The sequence below is a fragment of the Anser anser genome (assembly GCF_964211835.1).
Source record: "Anser anser genome assembly, chromosome: 1".
Taxonomy (NCBI): domain Eukaryota; kingdom Metazoa; phylum Chordata; class Aves; order Anseriformes; family Anatidae; genus Anser; species Anser anser.
In genome coordinates, this window is record NC_139720.1 from 138927074 (window position 1) to 138951017 (window position 23944).

The following is a 23944-nucleotide window of genomic DNA, read 5'->3' on the forward strand; positions in this document are numbered from 1 at the left end:
GATTTATATACTTGCACTGCTTTACAGAGCTTCAGAGGAAAACTGGAAATGTGCCTGATGCTGGACAAAGTCTCCGGTTCGTGACATGACAAACACTGTCTCAAAGAATTTACAAACAAAATGGGTGGGACAAATGCATTCCAGTTTTACCCATGTTAAGCTGAAGCCTCAAATTACACTGAAAGCCCATGATAGAGCTCAACATTCAATTTACATTCCTGAACCTGATTTAATGCCTTACCTACACGACTCTTTGTCTTTAATTGTGCCAATTTACTTTATAATTCACCTCATTTACAGAGATTATTAAAATTGACAACTGAAAGTAAGTCTGACACAGTTTAAAGCAAGAAATAGGAGAACAAGGAATGCAGTCTTGCATCCAGCACAGATTTCCATAGTCTAACTTCTGCCTAAGTTCCCCAGCCTAGAGTTTTTGTTTGAGTAGGTACAGGTGGCAGCCTACAGCCAGCCACAAGAGACTAAATAGCACTTAGGGGGCTGAGCCTGGCACAAACCAGCTCAAAAATAATGTTCCCACAGCTAAATGCTGGTATATTAAGATTGGTTGTCTTCGTTTAGACAACCTCTCTTACAAGAATGAATGATCTTGAACAGAAGTATCTTAGTTATGAGAAAATTACTAATGGCACAGGTGAGACAGAACCACAGTGATATTTATGAGAACACTAGCCCTATATATTTAGAATTGACATCCTTAGTTTATGTGAATACAACAGTTGCATCAGCAGTCTCAAACTGAGATGTGATCAAGTCTTTTCCAGTTCCTTTACTTTCTGGAAAGGCTATGGAGCTATGCGAACCTGCAGTGTGACCCAGCACTGAAATTCGTGCATGGACATCAGGTTTGTGAGACAAAATCTGCAGTTCATACCTAATTTTGCCCTGAAATGCATGAAAAAGAGCTGGCTGCTTCAAACAGGATTCTCAGCAGCCATCTGGACCACAGTGTTATTGAAATTAACTGATAGGAAAAGCTGGGAGGAAGGGTGTTTAATAAAAATCCTGACTGCTCATGCTAAGACCACTAAGGCCCCAGGGAAACATCAATGTCAGATGAGGATTCATAGTCCATGCGCTTCACCACCTCTGCCATTCCTCTCCACGCTGCAACAGGTACTGCTTTTGTCTGTCTCAGGACAGGAAGAGGAGCAACTGGGCAGTAAGGCAGGAGTTGGGATACTAGTCCAGGAAGAAAAGAAGGTCCCAATTCTCCCCTAGCCTTCCACATCTCTTGTCTCCCAGTGCTGTGCTCCAGCCACCCAGCAGCAGATGATTTTCAGTCCGTCACAGTCCTGCAGGCATTCATAGGAGCACAAGGTCAGGTGCCCACCTTGTGCTGCTTGAGATATCTCAGGGTATCTGCCCCAGCCTCTAGCTGTCCCTCCAAATTGCACATCTCCCATAGGACCTGTCACCCCTGGGACATCTGCCAGCCTTGTGCAGATATTTTGGCTACCCACTATTGTTTCAAGTGGTATTAGAGACCTTGGTGCAAGCAACTGAGCTGATCCCTCCTATACCTTCCACTCAATCAATATTGGACACTGTAAGATCAGAGAGGATTTGAGGCCTGCACATTACCTATGTACCTATTTTCTCCTTAAAACCCTCTTTAGGATACCCCCTTCCAGAGAGCAAGACCTGTTGACTACTACATCTCACATTGACGGGGCAGGGTAGGTGCCCCGTGTTGCTGCTGGACTTTCCCTTTCTCTGCTATATGTTGTCACTCTGCTAATGAAAGTAATACGGAAAGCACTTTCTACCTGATGAGACATATAACATTTAGGAGTCGCAAACTGGTATGGCCATGAATCTCATGTTACTGCTTTGTTTTTTTCCCTATTCAGATTGCAGAAAGTTTCCCATCACATTACTTAGCTATATATCCTTCAAGTGAATGCTTGGTGCATATTTAGATCCGTATGGCTAGCGCTCAGCATAAGATCACTCTTTCCCTAGTGATCCACCAGAGGGATTGAATAAATTTGATAAAGAATACATTTCCAGACTTTAGCTAAGCACATATAATGAGTGGATCTCAACAGTTTCTTACTAACTAGTGATGGACCCTGCCTGTGATTAGAGCTTTCCTGGGGCCACGTTTGCTGTTCAGGATTTTTACAGTGGTTTGTCCATACTTCAGAGCCAGCAGCTTGTTTTGAACTTTCTGAGCAAGGTGAGCATTTTGAGCCAGGCCCATCTAGTCAAATAATATGTTCCACAGTTACGTACCTTCTAATGGTCACAAAAATGATATTGTCTCCTCCAGAATACATGGCTGAGGTTTTCATTAAAAATAAAGCACCCAATACATTAAGCATATTTCCTTTATTACCAACCAACTTATTCATCCTGACATCTTTATTCATCAGAAGCTGCTGCAAATAGCTTGGACGAATAGGAGGTGGTTTTCTTGGATCATTTATTTTTGAATATTTGACATTTGTTATTTACACTGGGTGATTCTTACCTTAGATCAATACACAGACATTTCTACTCCTTGATTAGATGACAAAATTTAACGAGAGAAAAAGGTACAAATAGATAATTGAGAATAACAACTGTTCATATTAATATTGCATTACACACGTTACTTATCCCCAAACCCACACATTAATAAATCCAACATCATTGACAAACCACAAACAGTATAAAAAGAGGCACCCAGTCTTTGTCAAATGCAAGCTGAATACAATGAAATTTTTGCCAAGTCCTTACCTTGCAGCATTCAGGCAGTTCCAGCCTTGCTGTCGTGGTGTCTCTGAAAAAAACAGGGTTATTTGTATATACAACTGAGGCATTTGTTAAGCCACAGTGACATAAAATGCTGAGTAAGAGTCTCTTTTTTCTTACCTCTTTTCCTTTTACCTAAAAATCACACTCTAGTATATCTCTGCAGAAACTTTACTTAACATTTTCCTTAAGTACCTTCTTGAATAACGGCCAAAGATCATAAAATTAAGAACTTAGAACTACAGAAATCAAATTAATAAGCTAGTGTGCCGGGGGGAGTATAGAAGAAACCACCATAACATAATACCAACAATAATACTCATATATGTATGTAAGAACACAGAGGGGTGTGTGTGCACAAGTGTGTGTTTGTGTTTACATTTATAAACTTTCTTGGAAAGGTGTATTACACAACATATGTTAGTAAAGCATCTGTGAAAATTATTTCAAGAAGAAGACATGACAGAGAGTATACAGAACATTTTAATATTCATAGCTGTCAGTAGTAATTTCATGCCTCAGTTATACCCTCTCTCCGGTCACGTGCCTCTAATGGCAATGGTCCGCCGGACTGACCGCCTAGGGTTACACCTGCTGGTGCAAAGGTACCACACGAAGGGACCTTCATACACCTGTGAAGCCAGTTAAAAGCCTTTACGGGGCAAATTATTTGATTTTTCTTTGATGAGTGTTACATTGCCTCTGTTTTTTGGGGGTAAGTTCATGCCTTAGTTGAAGTCCAGCTCAGCAAAGCAAACCCCAGCTTCACAAAGTCCAGCTCAGCCATTCAATTGTATTAAGCCGAACCCCAAACTTGTTCATGCACCTCCAGAAATTAATTTTATAGCCAAACCAGTATTCAGATCTTCAGTCTTGACATGGGGTATTTGCCTTCTGTTTTTTAGAGTCTATTAATCCAATTGGTTCCACTTACATCACATTTTTAAGTTGTTCCTACAACCACAAGACTTAACAATTTGTTTTACTTTTGTTGATGAAAACAGGGAGTCTTGCATAGACACTTTGCTCCAAGGATCTAAGGCTTTAAGAAAGACATAACTTAATGAAAGCACAAGGGTTAGCTTGTGTAGACTTGTGGTTAACTTCTGTTAAATATACGAAATAAGCATGAGCCATAGATCTGGTGAAAACTGTATCACGGAACAGAGAATTTGCCAAATTGCTTTTCTAAGGAGTCAGAATATTTGCTGAATCAAATCAGTTCTTACAGATGGTTTTAGCCAAAACAAAATGAGTAAAAAATGTCAAAAATGCTAAAATACTTCTTGACATTTTTTAATGAAACATTTTATTTCAGAAACATCAACATCTTGTGTCCTCATCTTCCAAATAAAACACTAAAATTTTCTACTTGAAAAGATAATTTTGTTTACAAATTGAACTCCCTTTCACATAGGAGGGATTAGAAAGGGTTAAACAACCTGATAATTAAACGCACTGAATTGCCTCAAACAAGCTGGTCTTGGTATTGTGTTTTGTTCGTTGTTTTTTTGGTGTTTTTTTTTTTTTTTAATCAAAATCTTCAAATCCATTGTAACTATTTGCAAGGAAACCCATAGCTTCTTAGCTGTGTGGAGGTGGCTTAGTAGTTTGAGACGATTAGGAAGGACTTGTCTTCCTAAATTTGACTGCCAGTTTTGACAACGTTTCCTCAATGACCTTGAGTACATCACTCAACTCTCTGTGCTTCAGTTTTTTCACCCGTCTACTTGGGTTTTACTAGGATTGTGATGAAATCATCTTGTGTCAAGAATATTAATTTACCAGTATGGATTGTCATTTACTTATCAGTTCATCTCTGACAAGGCTGTCCTGTAATGTCATTGTCGCCTTATTAACTGAGAAAGGAGAGATTTAGGTGTATTTTTATCCCACCATGGATTATAGGAGTTTGGTTGTTGTGGTTATTTCCATTCCTCCAACTAATCAAGTGATTTTTCTAGTGTCTTCGTATGCATTTCTAAACTGTTCCAGCTCACAGTTGCCCCTCAGTAGCATTTCCTTCAAAAATAATTGTGTTGAACTGCAGAAAATAATTAAAAGAAATGTCTTTGTACCCACGGTGCAGCTCATGATTTCTTTTCTGGTGGAGGAAGGTTTCTTGTGTGACCTGCGCAAGTTCATGCATTTTGCTTTCTGTACGAGGAAATTCAATGAGTTTCCACAACCAAGCTTTCAGCCGCTGGCACGGGCCGTTATCGGCAGCACGAAGCGACTTGCACAGAAGCAGGTATTTCTGTATTTGTGCCTGATTTGTGCTGGGGGACCTCTTCCAAGCTTTGCGGCATCAATGACCGGGAGGAAGCCACCAGCAAGGTGTTAGCGCAGCAAGTCTCCACGTCTCCTTTCTGTTTCTCGCCCGCTAGGTGGCACCGAGTGCTTCGAGCGGTGTTAAGGGGATGTGGCAGCCCGGGAGGGGGCGGCCGGATCCGGCTGCGGAGCCCTGGGTTCGCCAACAAGCCGGGAGAGAAGACACTGGGCACCTACCGACTCCCACAGGTTTCATCTTCTGTTTAAAAAAAAAAAAAAAATAGAAGCATTTTGCTCTTAACCTATAAAAACCCAAAGGAATGTGTTTACCTAGTGTACGTGTGGATTCTTTTCCATAACAAAAACCTCTGGCCTTGCTCGCAGTGCTCCTAGGACTATGGAAATCCTTTCATCTGCCCCGCCAGACGCTCCCAAATGAAACATCCCAGGCACTATTCTCTCTCCCATCCCCACCGTTAAGCTCTCTTTCTGCCCCCCAGCAAGGTGGCCAAATCCAACATGCCTCCTGGGAGCAGTCCCAGGCAGGCACCGTGCCCAGCGCTCCGCTGAGGCTGCAGCAGTGAGCGCTGAGGCTCCAGCCCGTGCACTGCTGCTGGAGCATCTTGGAGTCACCAAGAAATTTATCTTAGAAGAAAAACGCCACTGCCATCTCAACGATGGGACGCTGGCACTCGCAGAGATAAATTACATGCCCAGTGATGCAGCAATTGCCTGTGGGAGAGCTGGGCAGTGCTGCCTTTACCACCCAAGCACTTTTATCATGAAACCATCTTCTGAAAATAGAGAAGAAGCTCAGCATATATCCTACAGCCTCTCTTAGAGTGCAAGTGATCACCATAACATATCAAAAGCGTGAGGGGGTAAATCTGCTGGTGTGAACTCGATTCAGCTACAGCCATGAGTGCCAGGAGAGGGTGTGACTGCATGCACAAGCACACACACTCAAGGGAGAGACCACAGAAAATTCGGGTCACCTGGGGGATCTACCTTCTGTCCCTGGAGAGCAAAGTGGCTGCTAGAGACGGCGATTTAAGAGCTGGTTTCATAGCTCAAGGACCATCTATTCCACAGTTTTCCAGTTAGGGATAGTAAGCAAATAAGGGAAAAAAACTTTTAGGCAAAAGTACATATATATTTGGGGGGATGTTATTAGTTAAATAATTTAAATAATAAGAGTGGCTGAGGGTAATGGTGTACATAGCTTCATTTTTTTAATTCAAATGTAGCAATGACACCTCACAAACTTAAACAGGACCCCAGTACAGGCTTATCTGCTTAGCTGAACAGCAGTGGCTTTCTTTACCCATACAAAAACAAGTGAATATTTCACTACCTGAATTTTTACTAGAAAAGAGGTCAGAAGAAGCATGAATTTCCTTTTCAATCCTAATCTATATTTCTTTTTTATTCATTTTTCTATTAAAACTAGTTCCAGATTTTTCTGGTCCTTGCTGAAACATTCAGAGAATATCTTCTATCATCCTATCTTCTTACAGAAATAAAATGTACTTAACTCTGTAAACACTTAACTCTATAAAAGATGTTTAACATAAAAACCCGTAAGTCTGACTAGCAGTTGTTGCTTTTGTTAATACCTCATTAAATGTGGGAACCTGTTTCTGGATGAGGGAATATGCTCAGGTTCCCAAACCAGTAATACATATGTCTAGCAGGGAACTGAATTTTTTGATAAGAGTTTTATTTTCTAAGGCTATACCCTTGGCAATAGTCATATAAGCTTAATTTTAAAGCTGTGAATTTTGTTCCTGTTGAAATCTATAACAAAATCACAGTTGAATTCTCTGCTAAATATTCAGAACCTTTCACTGCATGTCAGCATGGCCAACTTTTTCTTCAAATACTTAAAGTGCGCTTACAACCTCCCATGATTTTTCTGAGGATATCACAGAAGACTGAGAATTAGTTTACATACTACAGCTCTTTTTGTATCCCTGCTGCTGCCCATGGGGTATTTGCAGCTTTAAAGTTTGTCACTGCTAGATGCCACCGGGTCTGTGCATGTGCTTGCTGGGTTCTGGCTGTTATTATGACACACAGGTGGTTTTTTAACATAAAAAGTCCTTGATTTTAGATAGATTAGAGGAAAGCATTTTGATCAAAAGACAGAGTTCTGTATTGTACTTCCAAAGAAGTAGGTACAAACAGAGCTTGCTAATTTGAAATGTGAAGTAGCCCTGATCTTCAGCTGCTCCGTTTCTTATGAAGGGACATCTCCCAGAAGCAAACCTTCCATCGTTGGTTATGGTCTATGGCAGGCCAAATCCCAAACAAATCAATGGAAGCTCATCTTCGTTAACTCTAAGGCTTGTCCCCCACGGACTTGATGAGGTAGATGCTTGAACTGTTGGAGATGTCTGAGGAAACACATACACAGCTGCTGCTGCTGCAAGATGTCAAAAGCAAGACGTGTCAACACCCAGGCTGCCCCCACTGTACAATGCACGGCCCAACAGAGAGGATTCTAAAGCAAAGGGAATTTTCCTTCATGTGTTTTATTTGCCTCAGGCTGACTTAAAGAACATTTTCTCATAGCACATGCATCTTTTTAAAAATGGTCATTATCAGAGCACTACCCCTGCAAGGAAAAGATGAGGAAAGACACCTGAAAGTTTGTTTTCTTTAGAAATTCTGTGTTCCTCAGCACCGACATGTTCATTTTCTCGTTGGCCTTCAGGACGCATTGCTACTGGCTGCTTAGCAAAACCAAGCAAGAAAGACTGGCAGGTATGTGAAATGCCATCACATCTTTTCCTTTACACCAAGCTGAATACCACTCTCTGCTATTAACGTAGGGTCTGATCGTACCCTCATCAAAGTTAGAAGCAAATTTCCCATTGACTTTAATAGGGCAACACATGTTTTTTACAAAACAGACAGGGCACTTTTTTTATTTCCCAATAAATACGAAAAAGAAAAATCTGAGTACCAAAGCCTTTGATCAAAAAGAAAACAAACACATCTTACAGGCTTTTTAATAACTTTTTTCCCAATAAAAAGAGTAAAGTTGGCCTGAAATTATTATACCTGTTTGAACAGAAAGCATATTTTCTTTCTAGCTAGGCATTATATCATTCAATCTATGAACACAGAGATGTAATATAAAGTAATAAAGAGGAAATACAACATAAAGTAAGATTCAGACATATTAAATTGCTTAATGAAAACACAAGAGAGAGAGAATAGAAAATATGTTTTCCTTTATTGAGAAAAATCCCTTTTCAAATGCTTAATCAATAATAAAGTTCATATTTCCTGACTTGAAATATTTTTTACATTTTTTTTAGAAAATTATTAAATATCTTTAATGAATATAGATTGTCATTTTTCTGCAGCATGGCCTGGCAGCATCCTGGATAGATTGTTCTCTGCCTAATCTGTTTCCCTTCTGCAATTGACTGATCCAAGCAGTGCACTTCATAATTTCATTTCAGATAATTCTTGTCACTGAATTCTATCCAGTAAATGTGAATACACATTTGCAAATGCACCTTGGGAAAAGGGAAATCCTGCAGGATCATGCTGCTGGTAATTTGGAGGTGAGTCAAATTAACAAGGAACATTTGTTACCACTTAACTTTTTTATGCTCTTGAGCTACAGAGCAGATTGAGGCTATACAAGTATTGCAGTCAAACCACTGTTATTCCAGTTTCCATATTCTCTGACCCTAATTCACTGTCCATGGGCTATTAAATATGCAGAGTCTACTGACTAAGATGGAAGAATGTAAGACCTCTGTTAGTGTGTGAAACCTTACATCCACCTACTCCACCATCTTCTGCCTGAATATCTACAGCTTGCTTCTGAACCGTCTTGCTCCACAGGGTGGAACACCAAAATTATCACTTAAAATAGCTGTCACTTCTGGAAAGACATGTAGCATTCATATCCTCTCAGGACTCAGTGGAAGCTTTACATTTCCTGCTCAGCATGGCCACCTTTCTCCCAGTATGGGACTGCAAGCACTTGGTAAGACCCAATCCTCTGCATGCAGTTCCCGGAGGAGCAGAGGTAGAAAGAAACAGCACGACTGTAAGATGACATCAACCTGGCAATCTTGAAGGACACAGATCCTGTAGCACAAAGACATAGAGAGGTCATGGAGAGGAAGTAGAAAATTCCCAGTGCCCGGGGAAGCTGAGAGGAAGGAGGCCCAAGGTATCTACAGTGACAGTGTGGGGAAAGACGTATGGTCTGGGGGGTCCTAAGACAGGTAGGTCTGGGGGGTCCTAAGACAGGCAGCAGTCCAGTGTGCTGGGAGATGAGAAGTACGAGCAGGAGCATCCTCTGGGAAAGACAGGGTGGGGACAGGAGTAGAAAGGGACAGGCAGCTCGCAGCCATATGAAAACATTGAAAAGTTTGATCACTCCTGGACTAGACCATTTCTTCTTTATTTGTACCACAATCTGACATCAAGACAACAATTCAGAACCTACACATATGTGAGTAATGCTGTTCTGGGCAGCAGGGTATCCAAATTACGTGTCCAGGGCTGGCAGACACAACAGAGAGCCTGTGCAAGATGGAGGTCCTTCTGGAGTGGCACTCAATTGCCAGCTGGTAGGCCTCTGGGCTCTCAGTGTAGCTGCTATGGTTAGGTACAACTTATTCTTTGGCAAACGGTCACAAATAAGAAAAAAAAAAAATGTATTCTATGAGGACAACGGCTTCTACAGGGGCTGTGACCTGCAAATAGCCAGATCTCCACACTTCGTCACTGCAGTCCACTGTTGATATGAGCCCACCACTCTCTTTCCCTGAGCAATAATCCCAGGAGTGCCTCTAGAGAGATCATTAACAATTAGTGAAAATTGGCTACGGTTCCTCAGACTGCAGGTAATAAATGAGGGGTGGGAAAACGCAGTGCACAGAGTGTGCCCAGTTTAAGCTGCGCCCTTGGCCAAGGCCTGGGCAGGCCAAGGTGGGCTGGAGCCCCTCACATTCTGCACACGCCACCGGATGCCAGAGACATGCAGCTCCTGGGTGACTTTCTGGAGATGCTTCGGCTGGGTTGGGCTGGGCTGAGGGAAGCCAGAGAAGGGGCCAGGCAGACAGAGAGGAAGAAATAGGCGAGGTGACAGGCTAGGGAGAGCGGTTACCCTCACAAAACTGTTAAGGCACCTTGCACATCAACCTTCCTGAATATTATAGTGTATTGAAGTAATCTTATTTACATATCCGAGTTAAATTTGGCTAGTTTCTAAGGGGTATCGCTATAGGCAGTACACACAAATCACCTGGAACATCATCTCGTTCCATTGTAAACCTCTAATGATGGCTTATAAACAGAAACACAGTCAAGCTAGAAATAAGCTGTCACACAAAATGCTGACATCTCCAAATAACAAGTGTATCCAAGAGGTTGTTTTTTTTCTCATTAAAAATATTGCATTTGTTTTTCTCAGAGGAAGTAGAAACCGTAAGAAAAATCAACATTAAGTGACCTAATCTTTCTCATTTTCATTTTTAATTCCCCCATCGTGGGGCTGGAATAGCTCAGTTCCTTGACACCGAGCGCCATGACAACCATCAGACCCATCAGGTCTCTGCATAGCCACTCTGCTCATTACCTGTGGAAAAATGTACGTACCAAATGCTCAAACTCTTTTTAAACCTATTAAATATAAATAACTAATATGATTTGACCTAGATAGCTGAGTGTAATGTACCATAACATCCAAATTTAAAAAAAAAAAGCCTAAGAGTAAAAACATTTATATATGTTATGGAGACTAAGTAAAGTTGCTACAATGAGCTCACCAGTTGTATTAATGTTTTAAGATAACTTCTCAAATGAAATGCTTTCGAAGTGAGAAATGTGAGCAAAGTATTCAAGATTTCAGGTACCACTTGTATGCTATAAATGCAAATTTCTATGAACAGTGTAGTTAAAGCACTGAGAATATACATATTTTTATAAATGAGATGCATCTCAAATCTGGATAATTAGTATCTCCAAAGAAAAACTTATTTTAAATTGCCCTTGAAGCTTTAATATTCACACCTTACTGAAACCTAAAGTGCACAGGTAAAACACTATTTCTTTTAACAGTACTAGCCTATGGAACAATCTGTAGTTGCACGCACATTCAACCATGAATAAGCAAGATAAAGATGTATGAATTTCTTATCACTAACCTTTACACAAACACCATTTATGAATAGGTGTATCCAACTCGACTGCCAGCCTGGCTTTTCCCTTTCACCTTGCTGCTAATCAATACTTGCTAGAAATTTTATGCGATATCATTGTCCAGTCCGAATTTTGCATTTTGATGCACAAACAGCAACAACATAACCAGCTTCACTCCTTGTCCTTATAAATGATGCTACCATTTTCACAGATAACCTATTTAAATGTCCTAACGTTTTCCCTGAGAAGCATCACCTTTCTGGCAGCTGGCCTTTGCAAGAGAACATTAGATTCTCATCTGAAAGAGAGATGTAAGACCAAGCCTCACTCTGCCAAGCTGGCTTAAGGCTTTCATTTAATTAGCACATCTTTAGCTTGGCCAAATTTAAATGAATGCGTTTCTTGGTAATATAGATAACAAAAAAGGCCTAGCATTTGCACCCTGTGACCTAGATAAAGAAATCACTTTAAAGATGAAGGGTTTGGGGTTCTCTGACTGATTTCAACTTTATTCAGCTTAATTCTCCTATCCTCTGATCAGTATTATCCCTTTCTACTGCAACTTCCTCTTCAAGCATATCTCCAGTCTTCTGCCCTCATATTACTAACTTCCCTAAGCCTTTATTTCACATTTGATTTTATTTTCTTCCTCTAAATGTCTCTCCAAGCAGTTAACTGCTTTTCCAGTTTCCCAGATAACATCCAGAGATGCTCAAGCATTAATGGCTTTGCTTCCAGCTACTGATCAGCCATATAAATCTGTTCACACACCGCAACTCGTCCTGAAAATTGGGTCCAACACCACCCCAAACTTCAGTACAAAACCTGTTTGAAATCCACTGATTGAAAACAGTGTGCCACTAAAAACACAGTTGTCAATGCAAAACGACCACCTTTGTGACCCTACTGTTTTGACGCATTTGAATCTGTCAGGAAGTCTAAAACAAATGAATTTCTTTTGTAGCTGGGAGACAAATAAAATTTGTTTGCGTGGAGGTTTCCCTGTAAACTAATTACATTAGACTCACCACTGCCTTTCATCTTGTACCACACTCATTCATCTTTTGCTCAGAAACAGGAAGAGGAGGCTGCTTCTTCCTAACCCTGCAGTCCCTGCCGTGCCTGATTCAGACCATATGAGCTCCAGAGAAGATGCACAAGTTTGCTTGGAGCAGAATCAGGCCCACAGAAGCTGGCAAAATCACTTTTTCTCTGTGTGGAAAATGAGAGAAAACCACCCTCACAGAAGTGCAGCAGAAAGGACTGGAGGAAAATGTAACTCAGCTGCTCAAACATTTTGTTCTCTGTGGAATGGTTTATAATCTATTGAATTTTCATTCCTCTGCTACATGACAGTTGAAGAGGAAAAAAAAAAAAAGAGATAAACATTTAACTAAAATGTGAGAATACTTCTCAAGGTCACCCCAATTATTTATTATTAGGATTTTTATTTTTTTTTAGGTTTGCAGCTGTTGCAAAAGAATTCGTTTCACTGAAGTATCCCCTGACTGCAGTTTCCAACAGAAAATCTATTTACTGAAATTGAATATCAAGACTACCAGGTATGCACAGCTGCAGTATAGAAATGTATGTTATCTGGTCATCTCTTGCATGCTATTCCTTTTTTTTTTTTAAGTTTAAATGTGGCATACATGGGTGTACAAGATTAGGAGGAAAAATATGTAAAAATGAAAGCATCAAATTATCCCTGCTGAAGATACGTCTGAAAAAGGGAACCAGAAAAATGAAGTCCCGTATATGACCCAGGGTTAATTGTACTCAACTACCTATGAAATATATGCACATTTCTATGAGGAGAAACAGAAGCGTGAGAAGGAGTGTTTCCAGCAAATGAGGACAACTGGCTCAATGACGCAGAAGTGCCATTAGCCACAGCCCTTGGAGACCCAAACCAAACAGATGCATGCTCCTATCAGAAGCAGCAGGTAAATAGGACAGAAAATGTAGAAGCCCGATGAATAACAGGCCTATGGTCTGACATGGTATGAATAAGCAGGGGATAATTTGCAAAGGCAAACAAGGACAATGAGAGATGTCAGGTGTAAAAAAGTCATCTACATCACACCCAGAGGCAGCAGTGCATTCCAAATCTGGGAATGCTGCATTTTGGGACCAACGGGAGACTATTTTTGCTGAGCCGGTGCCCATTAAGTGGGCTCTGGAGAGGTGTTTGTTCCCTCTGCAGGCTGTCGATATGTCTGGAAGCATGGTGTTGGCAACAAGAGAAAAACTGGCTCATGGGGAGCTCAGGTAGCGGTCAGATACCTCTGTGCACACAGCGCTAAAGTTACAAACACAAGTTTTGTGAATTTAATCAATATGTCCCCCTTTCTTACATTACTGCTGCACTGGCTTGTCCTAAGCCAGGGGTCACTCCGTACTTCCCAGTGTCAGCCATCGGAGTTACGCCAGCCTCCGAGTCCTGTTTGACGCCTGCTCCTTTATATCAAACACTGATTTTTCAGCTTCTCTGCCTCGTACCTTCAGCAAAGCACTTAGCCTACTCACAAAGACCCTTCCCATGGGGTTCAAATGAGGAAAAAAGAAGACTTGATATGGTATTTGCTATGTGCAATGTATATGTGAGAAAGGAAAGTATAAACTTCTGCTACATTTAAGGATATAGACTTTAGCAGCTGGATTTTCCTCCTCCCTCTATCAGCACAATGCTGCTTTTAAACATGTTATTTTCTGGCTGTCCTCATTTTCTGTGAACTATTCCTCTGTCATTTTCACTGTCACAGGAATCAATACCTAGTAATAGCATTACATAGGTGGGGGTGTTGGCCTCCCAATAACTTCTGGAGACACAGACATGTGGTTTATTAATTTGTCATATATCTTTGACTGGTTCTTTTCCCCTTTGCCCTCTTACCTACCTTCCAGGGCCTCATGCTAAGATGCACAGTGCTGAAAAGCTGTAATGCACATCTCCGCTTTCCTTAGATCAAGTGGTCAGGAAAAAGTATTCTTCCTTCCCCACAAATACAGAATCACTTTTGCTAAACATTATGCTAACTTGTACAAGGAATGACAAAATTCATCCCCGGTTTGTAAGACAAACATTTATGTAACAACATCCCTACTCAAAAATTAAACAACTAAACAACAACTAAAAATTAAACAACTAACCAACAACTAAAAACACCATGGCAATGAGAGCTCTGACACACTGGAAGATTCCTAGTTTCCCAGTGAATGTCAGCTCTTTCTCCTAGTCCTGGAAGAAGCCAGCCAAAATGCTGAGAACCTATTTAGAGTCACACTTAACATTTTTATTCTGGCCTACAGCACAATGCAGTTGGAAGAAGGAGGGAGGGGTGGAGGGGGGAGGGCATATTATCTTCTTCTGTGATAAAACAGATGGACTGAGATCACAAAAATCAGATGTGTTATTTGAGTTTTGCATGTTATTATTTCACTAAGAACAGGTTTTGAAGTGGAAATTTAGAAGTATGGACACACTTCTGTTTCTACCACAAATGTCAGTGCAAATGAAACCAGCTTATACCAAGAACACCCACTATTCATAACAACAGCCTCTTGTATACAGTTTATTGACCTATTCCATGTGCAGCATTTCTGTTTATCAAGACTGTTTACATGAAACTAATTAAAAACATCAAGATCATTGGTTCATAGACGCTACCACACAGACAACAGAATGTCATTTTAAAGATGTGCTAAATAAAACACAGGTTCACTTTTCTCAGCTCTGGCTGCCTTCATTTGCCACAATGCAGACACATTTTCTAAATTTGCACTTACTCTAAGGGTACAGGATCAGGCTGACTTGTCAGTATTGCAGAACAGGGAGAACGAATGCAATAAACTTCTAGGCTGCCACCAGCTACAATAAACGACACAGAATGACAACAATCCTTCCACATAAATACTGATCTTACTTTTGCTGAACTCTAGACCTCTTGTTTCATGGTATTTTTATAAACTATAGTTCATATGCATTACATTAGGGGAAGCAGTTATGATGCAAGAATATTGTCACGTTCCCTTGTACAGTTATATTATGAAAAAGTGCAAAATTAAAGGAAAAATTCATTTCAGTAGACCACTCAGTCAGCACTGCACTTCGGGAGAAAAATAACAGTGCAGACTTCTGTTTGTTTGTAGCATTCAAAAATCTTCCCTCTGCACAGTCATGGGTCTTATTTAGATCTTCAGAATAAGGTATATTCCACTGTAAGAAAAATAGATGCCATTTTTTACCACAAGAAAAGTCTTTTATGAATGCTTGTATAAGACAGTTTTATGTGCCTCTGACACACCATTTACTTGACTTACCATAAATGTATTGCTTCTTAGGCTATCTCAAAAAGAACAGCAAAAACCAGAGGCATGCTCAGTCAGACGTAACTGTTACACATAGGTTACTACCTCACGAGCAGCTAGAGGGCTGAAGTTTCTGCTAGAAGAAGAAATAACAAAAGCAATAGATTGAAATGGCTGTTTTTCTCTCTGCCTAGCCCATCCCAAATAACACAAAAAGTCTCTCACGATTTGGAGATTACAATTTTATGTGAATGAAGAAAGTACCAAAGCATACAAGGAGACAGAGAAACACATCTCTTCTTATATAATGAGAGAGTATATCATTATGTTATTACCATCTGAGAAACAGAGGTGCCTATCTGATGCATTGCTTTTGATAGCAAGGAGAGAGGCGATTCTTCCTGCATTGAATAGATAACATGGACATGCACCTATTTAGATTAATTTACACATACGAATAAATACACTTGCATGTCTTCTCCTGATTGTTCATAATGCAATTTATAAGCTTCACTGCAGAAACAGCAGGTCCAACATTCCCAGTAAATATTTAAGAATTCTATAGTGCTGATGATGAAGCTTATCACTCCAAACATGACCTGCAGTCACTGCAGTGGCAGTACTGGAGACACAGTACATGCACAGCCTCTGATGTGTGCAGGTGTCAGAAAGAAAAAACGCAAAAATCTTTTCCCTTTCCTTTATTTTTTGCAGGTTCACATTGTTACCATTTCCCAAAAGGTAGGACTAGATACATAGCAGTTAGATGAGCTCCTAGGATGCAGGAAAGAGAAAGGATCTTCTATCTGCAGCAGCAGTAATGAGAGAATCTTTAGATTTTTCTTTCCTTAGACGAACATTTTGGAAGAGCTGCTTGCAACTGAGGTCAAGGTTGCATGAGAGGTTAATACAAGTCTGTCTTAGGAAGTGAGGATTCATAGGAAATTGAAAGAGTTTTCGTATTTACTTTTGAAACAAAATTCACCTGGGATGCCTTCAGACTCTTGACAAGGACTAGCACTTCCCTCCCTTCATAGGGCTAGAAGCACTTTGTCTTGTTTCTTCAGTGCAAAGAGTGGGTACCACATGCACAGATCCTTTACATATTCCTGGCTTATCTAGAACAGATGAATCTGAAGCTTTCTTATTCATCCATGAAGGAATTATCTACGGAGTTCAATATTCACAGCCATGTATTTTTAAGCAAAACACTTAAAATTATTTCAGAAGCATACCAGCTGAAGGGTGTTTTATGCCCTGTTCAGATAAAAGCTCATTCAACTAACTGTTTCAGCCTCTGGGGACTGCAGGAAGAGAGACATTAGTTAGTGAACTGTGCACAACTACCACTGAGGAATTCCTGCACACGGTCTCTAGCAATATAATTTTCATCTTCTTTCTTCAGCAGACAGCAGCATGGCCACTAGAGAATAAAAAAAGTTTCCCAAAACTTAATAGGTTTCTCCTTTCTACGTCTAGCAGTAACTTGTCCATAGTGAGCCTTTGTAGTTGACCACGGACCCCCAAGAACAGATTTAATCTTAGTTTAGACTTAGTTTTTCACACTAGCAGTACTTTTTCTGTCCGGAGAGGACACCTAGAATCATAGAATCACAGAATATGTTGGGTTGGAAGGGACTCGCAAGGATCATTGAGTCCAGCTCCTGGCTCACACAGGACCACCTAAAAATCATACCCTATGTCTGGGAGCTTTGTCCAAACGCTTCTTGAACTCCAGCAGGCTCGGTGCTGTGAGCACTGCCCTGGGGAGGCTGTTCCAGTGCTCAACCACCCTCTTGCTGAAGAACCTTTCCTTAACATCCACCCTGAGCCTCCATTGACACAGCTTCATGCTTCAGACACTTCAGAAGTCCTGCCCTGTACAGAATCATTTGGACTTCAGAACTCAAGAGTCTTCAGATACTGCTTAATTTTTAACTTTCACATTCTCCAGTCAGGAATCTCCATCCCAGTCAGGCAAGGCTGACGAGTCTATCATCATGCATATGGTATATATTCTCCATGAGTTGTGTCTTCAGGAGCCATATATGTGGTAAATAAATGGTATGGTGTAAAGAAGAGTTTCTGCTTCTGAAGCAAAAAAGAAGAAAAGGGATGTTTCTTCTCTCCTGGTAAGACCCAGGTACCAAAAGAAATAATTATGAAAATACTATGTCTACCAATCTAGTATCTTTTCTAAAAAAAGACTATTATGTAATACACTCGTGTAATCCAATTATATGATCGAATTTATCTTTTCATATGTATTTATTTCTTCCCGATTGCAAGCTTTTCATTGCACACTGCACCTAACGCAGAGAATCCTCTTGGACAAATCTTGCTTGAGTAAAGGCTGGAGAATTTTACCAGTTTATAGCTGCATTTTAATAAGTCTATGATCCAACTGACAACAAAGTAAACAGGAAAAGCTCTGCTGCAGCCAGACTCTCTCTGGGCTTTTCAGCTGACTGCTTCTGTATGTAAAGCAATTAGTACATGTGTATATATTCATGCATGGGGGAGAACAAGTACAGATTTAACTATCAATATGCATACCACAGTACGCAATTTGTTGCTAATAATAAAAAAAAGCTAATAAACAAGGCTCTGTGAGTCTACTTTTCGTTAGAAAAGCTCAATGAAGACAAGTGTTGGATTTTGCCTAATCTGCTCTCACCAAATAACTTCAGCATAACTTATTCTACCCACTGGAATTCTTCCCTGTTCACCAATTTAAAATTGATCACTCGTTTCTTGTTTACTGTTGCAGTAACGGCTCTGCAGCTGAAAATAAACGTTTTACGCTTATACATAAGAGAAACCCAGTCATATTCATGTTAAGATGCTTCCCTCATATTGTAGTTATAAAAACGGAGAAGGAAAATGTTGGAGGGAGGGGGGGTTCATTCTGCAAATTTCTCTCAAATGGAAGAAACAGCCCCATGGGATATGTTACACAGTTCTAGCAGTTTCTGCCTGTATTTCTTCTAATTACATTTTCCTGAAGAAAACTGACTTCTACTACATCTGAATCTGTATTTGCCCTGCTACAGCAGCATCCTGGTTGTTGCAACATTAAGTTTCACTGAGTTCATCAAGGGTTCAACAACCTTTCAACAAGGGTTCAAGTTCAACAAGGGTTCAACAAGGGCTCAAGGTGTTCAACATCTCACTGAGATTTTGATCCAAAATAGCAGAGGTAACTGAAGTACTCATTCCTGCTAGAGTACATTTTAAACCACAGTTCACTGTGCAGACCCTTCTTCCACCACGTGGTCTGTTACACTTGACACCATTTCACATTTGGCTGTTTAGAAATTGTGTTGCTGACATGGGTAGGATCTTCCCTTATACCTGAGGTGCATGCTGCTGGCTAAGGTCATGCTTCCTTACAGTCGGAGAGGACTCCTCTAGCAACATAAATGGAATCTGGAATGGATCCTTAGGTCAGCATACCATACCATGGCCCACAAAACAAACAGTGTTTAGAAGTCATTCAAGTTGAAAACTTCAAAGGAAAAAAAATGATGCGTGTGCTGGTACAACCATGAAAAACTTACTCAAGGGAGCTCCCTCCAGGTTTACATCTCCAAAAATGTATCTTCCACTCTTTGTGGACTTTTCTTTATATCTTGGTAAAATGGCAGCAAATTTAAGACCAGCATTAGGAAGGGCAGTCCCATACTGTTAAGCATTTGATGCTCATTTTTCATGAGTTGAGCATAGAGGGGGACAGTGACTTTTTTTCCACCATTCCCCCACTTCTCCTGGGGTGGTACAGACACAGAGGGAGAAGGTCAGAGTTGAAACCACTCCAAATAGCCTGGCTCATCCACTGGGCTGCTGTCCATGACACAGAGTAGTAAAAAGTGCACTCTCCATTCACCAGCATGCAAGCCTTCCTGCAATTTGACTCTAATGATGCCAGCCCAGGACCTCAAGGACAAGCAATTCCTCATGGCCATGTTGCTCTAACACAGTACTTTGTCTACTGCTCCACTTGTGTAGTATTTTCTCCGCAGTAAAATACAATAGAGCTGTATGTACAAATACTTTAACCACTGGGAACTCCCGGCTCTTGAATGATTGATCTCATAATCCTAACACTGTGTGGAAAAGGGTTTTGATATTTAAGAAGTCTTCCCAGAAGTATTTAATTAAGTAGGTCAGTCCCTCACCTAGACAACACATTTCCTTCATGTTAACACAGAACAGTCATCAGGCTGCACTTCCAAGCAGTGTTTTACCATTAAAGTGATTTACCTACATTAAGCTAAAAAAATCCACACATGTCCACGTGCCCTTTATTGTTTATCTACGGCCATCTACATCATTGGTTTGGCCTTACATGTCTGAGCTGGTACCTGGCCTCAACTCCCATTGATTTCACCTGAGCTATGGATCTCCAGCATCTTACAAAAGACACGCAGGGCAAGTCACCCTCAGGTCTCTGGTATAACATTTGTTCTTCTTTGATGCCTACATCTTCTGGCCCCTCTGTTCTTAAAGTGAAGCCTCTGAAGTGATGAGATGGAGTTCTCTTATATCTTGACACATTTGCAATGTATATGTATTTCGGCTTGATGTTTGCCTCTCCACAACTATTGTTTTACTGCCTAACCTCTATTTTATTGCATGCTCCAGAAGTCCACAGTCCCTCCATTCTCTTACAAAGTTGGTTACAAAAATTAATATTCTTATTTACAGTCCAGACGGTTTACATTGTTTTTAATTCCCTTTCCCAGATTTTAGTATTTAATCATAAAACTTCTGCAGGAGGTCTACCCCATAGAACTGTATTTTCAAACACTTAGGTTTAGTTTGCTTTCAAATATTAAAGGCATTTATTTTATTTGACATTTATTTTATATTATTTTGCTATAATTTCTTTTAATTCTAATAATCACCTGGTTTTATTTTCAGCACTGTATTTATTTCCTTTTGTTCCCACCACCCAAGCAGTTGTTTAACAGTTAGCTATAAATTTGCATCTGTTTGATCTTAGGTGTCCTTCTGCCTAAAGAATTAATGGTGCTTTTGATAATATATACTCCAAAGGTATATTGTTTTGAACAACTCTTTTGACCTACTTGTTTCCATAATGTTTGAGGTTTCTGTCAATGTGATTTCTCTTTATAATTTTTCTTGCCTTCTCTTTACCAGAGGCTGATTTTCTTCTAACAGCCTATTTCATTTCAGTTCAGTAAAACTCCCTTTATTTTTTAATTTTCTTAGGTTATAGAAGTCCCTAGATTCCAAAAACATTAATTTTACATTTTGTCAAATAGAAGGAAGTTCAGTAGATTCAAATAAAACCAGACTGAATAATCTTACCTATCTAATGTCCTTTTTCCTTCACTTTGAAAAATACAGCAACTGTTGATGAAATTCTTGTCCCTGTGATAGGTTGAAAAGAAAATTAAAGTAAGTGTTATTTCATTAGTTCTGAAATATAAAACTTGTCACTCTTCAAAAATATATATTCAAATCTCTATATAAGTAACATGGAGACATTCCTGATCCATCTAGTAGGAATTTTACTTTGCAAAGACTCCAATCTTGCAATCCAATCTGAACAGAAGAGCCCTTTCACTTCTGCTGAAAGCCAGTGAATCCATTAGGCACTGGGATTACAAAGGTATTTTGGCACTTAAAAATATAGTTGGGTTCACAGTAAAATCTTCAAAAAAGTAGAGGAAGTGAATTCTCACAGAAATAAATTCACTACAGTGTCTGTAGCACAACACATTATACTTTAAATTAAACAAGCCAACAAAATTGAAATGCAATTTTTTTACAAAAACACTCCAAGAATTGGGATTTTTGTCCTATGGCACAAGAAAAGGCTGTTTTGGGAAAGGCTCAGGCCATACGTTCTGAAGGACCACAGGATTTTGGGGTACATGATTCATCTCCCTGCATTCTCCCTTCTCTGCCCTTCAGGCATTCAGTGATTTGCTGACCAGCAGCTCCTTGCTTCTGTTCCCTGACCGTACCGAACACAAGTGCTCTCAAAGCAGCAAAAGGCCAAATTTCACATCTGCACAGCCAACATTTGCACCAGGGCTCCTCTGTCAAGAGAATGCAGGTTGTGTTTGTTCATTTCAGTTTTTTTAAGAGGCTAATTTGTTGACAGAAAGAATAGCTGCAGAGTCAATATATCACACATTTAATAATTACACAGTATTACAAATGTAGCAAAAAGGCAATGTTTGGATTCAGGTTATTAAACTGCAGTAAACTTTGAAGATTTTCTTTACAGGTGATACCACGGGCATGACTGCATCGGGCTTTGAGGACAACAACATTTTCAAATTACTTTTCACAGAACATGAGAGAAGTTTCACCACCTTCCAACTGATGTTGGATCCAACCCAAACTCAGAACTGATATCTGCAATGTCAAACCTATGCCCCTAAGAATTAAAATGTATTTGGAAGCTGGGTTATATATGGTACTGTCTATCCTAATGAGAGAGACTATAAGCGATTACGAAATGATAAACTATTAAAATTGAATACTTACCAAGCACAGAAAGATCTCTGTGAATACCACAGTTATTTTGTCTCTGAAAGAACAAATGGTCAGGAAACAACTGCAAATAAAACTGAAAAGAATAGACACAGGCTAATTACTCCGGAAGCTATGTAGAGGTACACGCATAAAGTACTCTGTAATTTACACAGCAAGTTTAGAAGATTGCTGTATGAGCATTCCAGGATCTCACTGGAAATCTTCTTTCCTCTAAAATTAGCCCTAGAGTTAGCTCAAATGCCTTTAACAGCAGGAAAGCTGTCCTGCTGACGCAGGCATGCCAGCATAGCGACACCATACATGCAGTTTAAAAAGGAGAAAGCATGGCAGCTCTTTGCTAAACCATGGCCTGCATTTGCAATTGTTAACATTTCAGAGGTGGCCACATTCGAAAGGGTCTGGTTTACAAGTTCTTGGTACCTACACTAAAATAAATGAAGAGAAAAGCAAGCATTTTATGGCATGACAGTACCATGCTTCTACAATTATTTTGAACATTAATCATTTAGCATTATAAGTCAGAGATGGAAAACTGCAGAAAATTACAGGGGAAACTAATTATGAGCATTTGAGAATGTTTCTTCCTTCACCATACAATTCTATGCACATAAATTGTTACAATTAGATACTCATTCTCTACCTTGCACCATTGATGAACAACCTAAAGCTGAAATGGTTAAGGTTATAAAGAATTGGACATTCCATGTTCGTATGGAGTTTTACCATCTCTTTATAACTGATTGAGAATGTTTTCTGAATTCTATTAAAAAAAAAAAAAGTTCAAACTGCTTGACAAATATTTCATTGTCCTCATACAGCTCACTGCTGCCACTTGTTTGGAAAAATGAAAGGTAAGTTGAAAAATGCACCTTTTCCATTTTCATCTCTAATTGAATTCTCTCTTGACCCCCTTATTCCCCATGGCTGTATTTCAGGTTTTGATGATAAGAAAAAGAATTTTGTATTTGGATAATACAATTTTCTCACTTGCCTTCAGCGACCTTCAGCTCAATTTCCTCTCCCCAGAGACACTGTATATTATAGAATTGAATCAAATTCCTTATTCATAGAAAAAAAGTTCCAATTTAATCTGAATATTCAGCATTTTACACTGGTCAGGGTGATGGATGGCATATTGAAATGCTTTTGGTTCAGGTAATCAAATGGTAGAATTCAGACTTGTATTGAAAAAAATAATGAAGTCTATTCAATATTCTCATAAGGTGCAAAAAATGCACATTACACAGTAGAACTGGGGCTTTTTCTTATTACCTAACCAATAACATCTCCATTGCAAAAAGTATAGTAAAACATTAAGAATTTATGTAGGTTAGAACATGTGAGAAGCAGCCACTGAGGGAAAAAGCAGGCATCTTCCTGAGAGTGCTCATATGAACAAGCACAAAACGGGGGGAAAACCAGATCTGTTTCCCATATGTACCCGCGATTTCAATGCTGGCTTACCGAAGCCTTTTAATATGTTTTTAAATGTTTTTCAAGAAAGAAACTTAGCTTCTTGAATCATTTCAAGTCGCCTGATATCCTGAACTATTGTAATGCTTCATTTCAATTCCCAAAAGTTTTGTCAAGTAACAGCACTGGGTATCTCATTATTTCGAAAGGACTGGTGGCTCCATTTTGGAAAACTGTCCCGCTGGTTGTGAAGTACAACCCCAAAGCAACAATGGATTAAATCATCTTCAGCTTGGCACCACCCTCCTGATGTAGCATGCTTGGACACTTGGATGTGGACAAGATGTCTCCAGGAAAACAAGAGGATAACGATGCTGCATGAATATGGTTTTAAAAACTCCATCAATAGTTCATTTCTTCTAGAGATGCATGGAATTACCCCGTCTTGTTTTTAAATACTTAATTAAAGTTATTTATTTTC

At 39.8% G+C, this 23944-nt stretch overlaps 1 long non-coding RNA gene across 1 annotated transcript; it reads right to left on the reverse strand.

Moving 5' to 3' along the window:
• Window positions 1-2076: 2076 nt before the first annotated feature.
• On the reverse strand, window positions 2077-22099 carry LOC310892800. Its single transcript, XR_014578462.1, has 3 exons — window positions 22042-22099; window positions 20851-20913; window positions 2077-2788 (listed from the first exon to the last, which is right to left on the reverse strand). It is a non-coding gene; the product is annotated as an uncharacterized lncRNA (long non-coding RNA).
• Between the last annotated feature and the right edge of the window lie 1845 nt (window positions 22100-23944).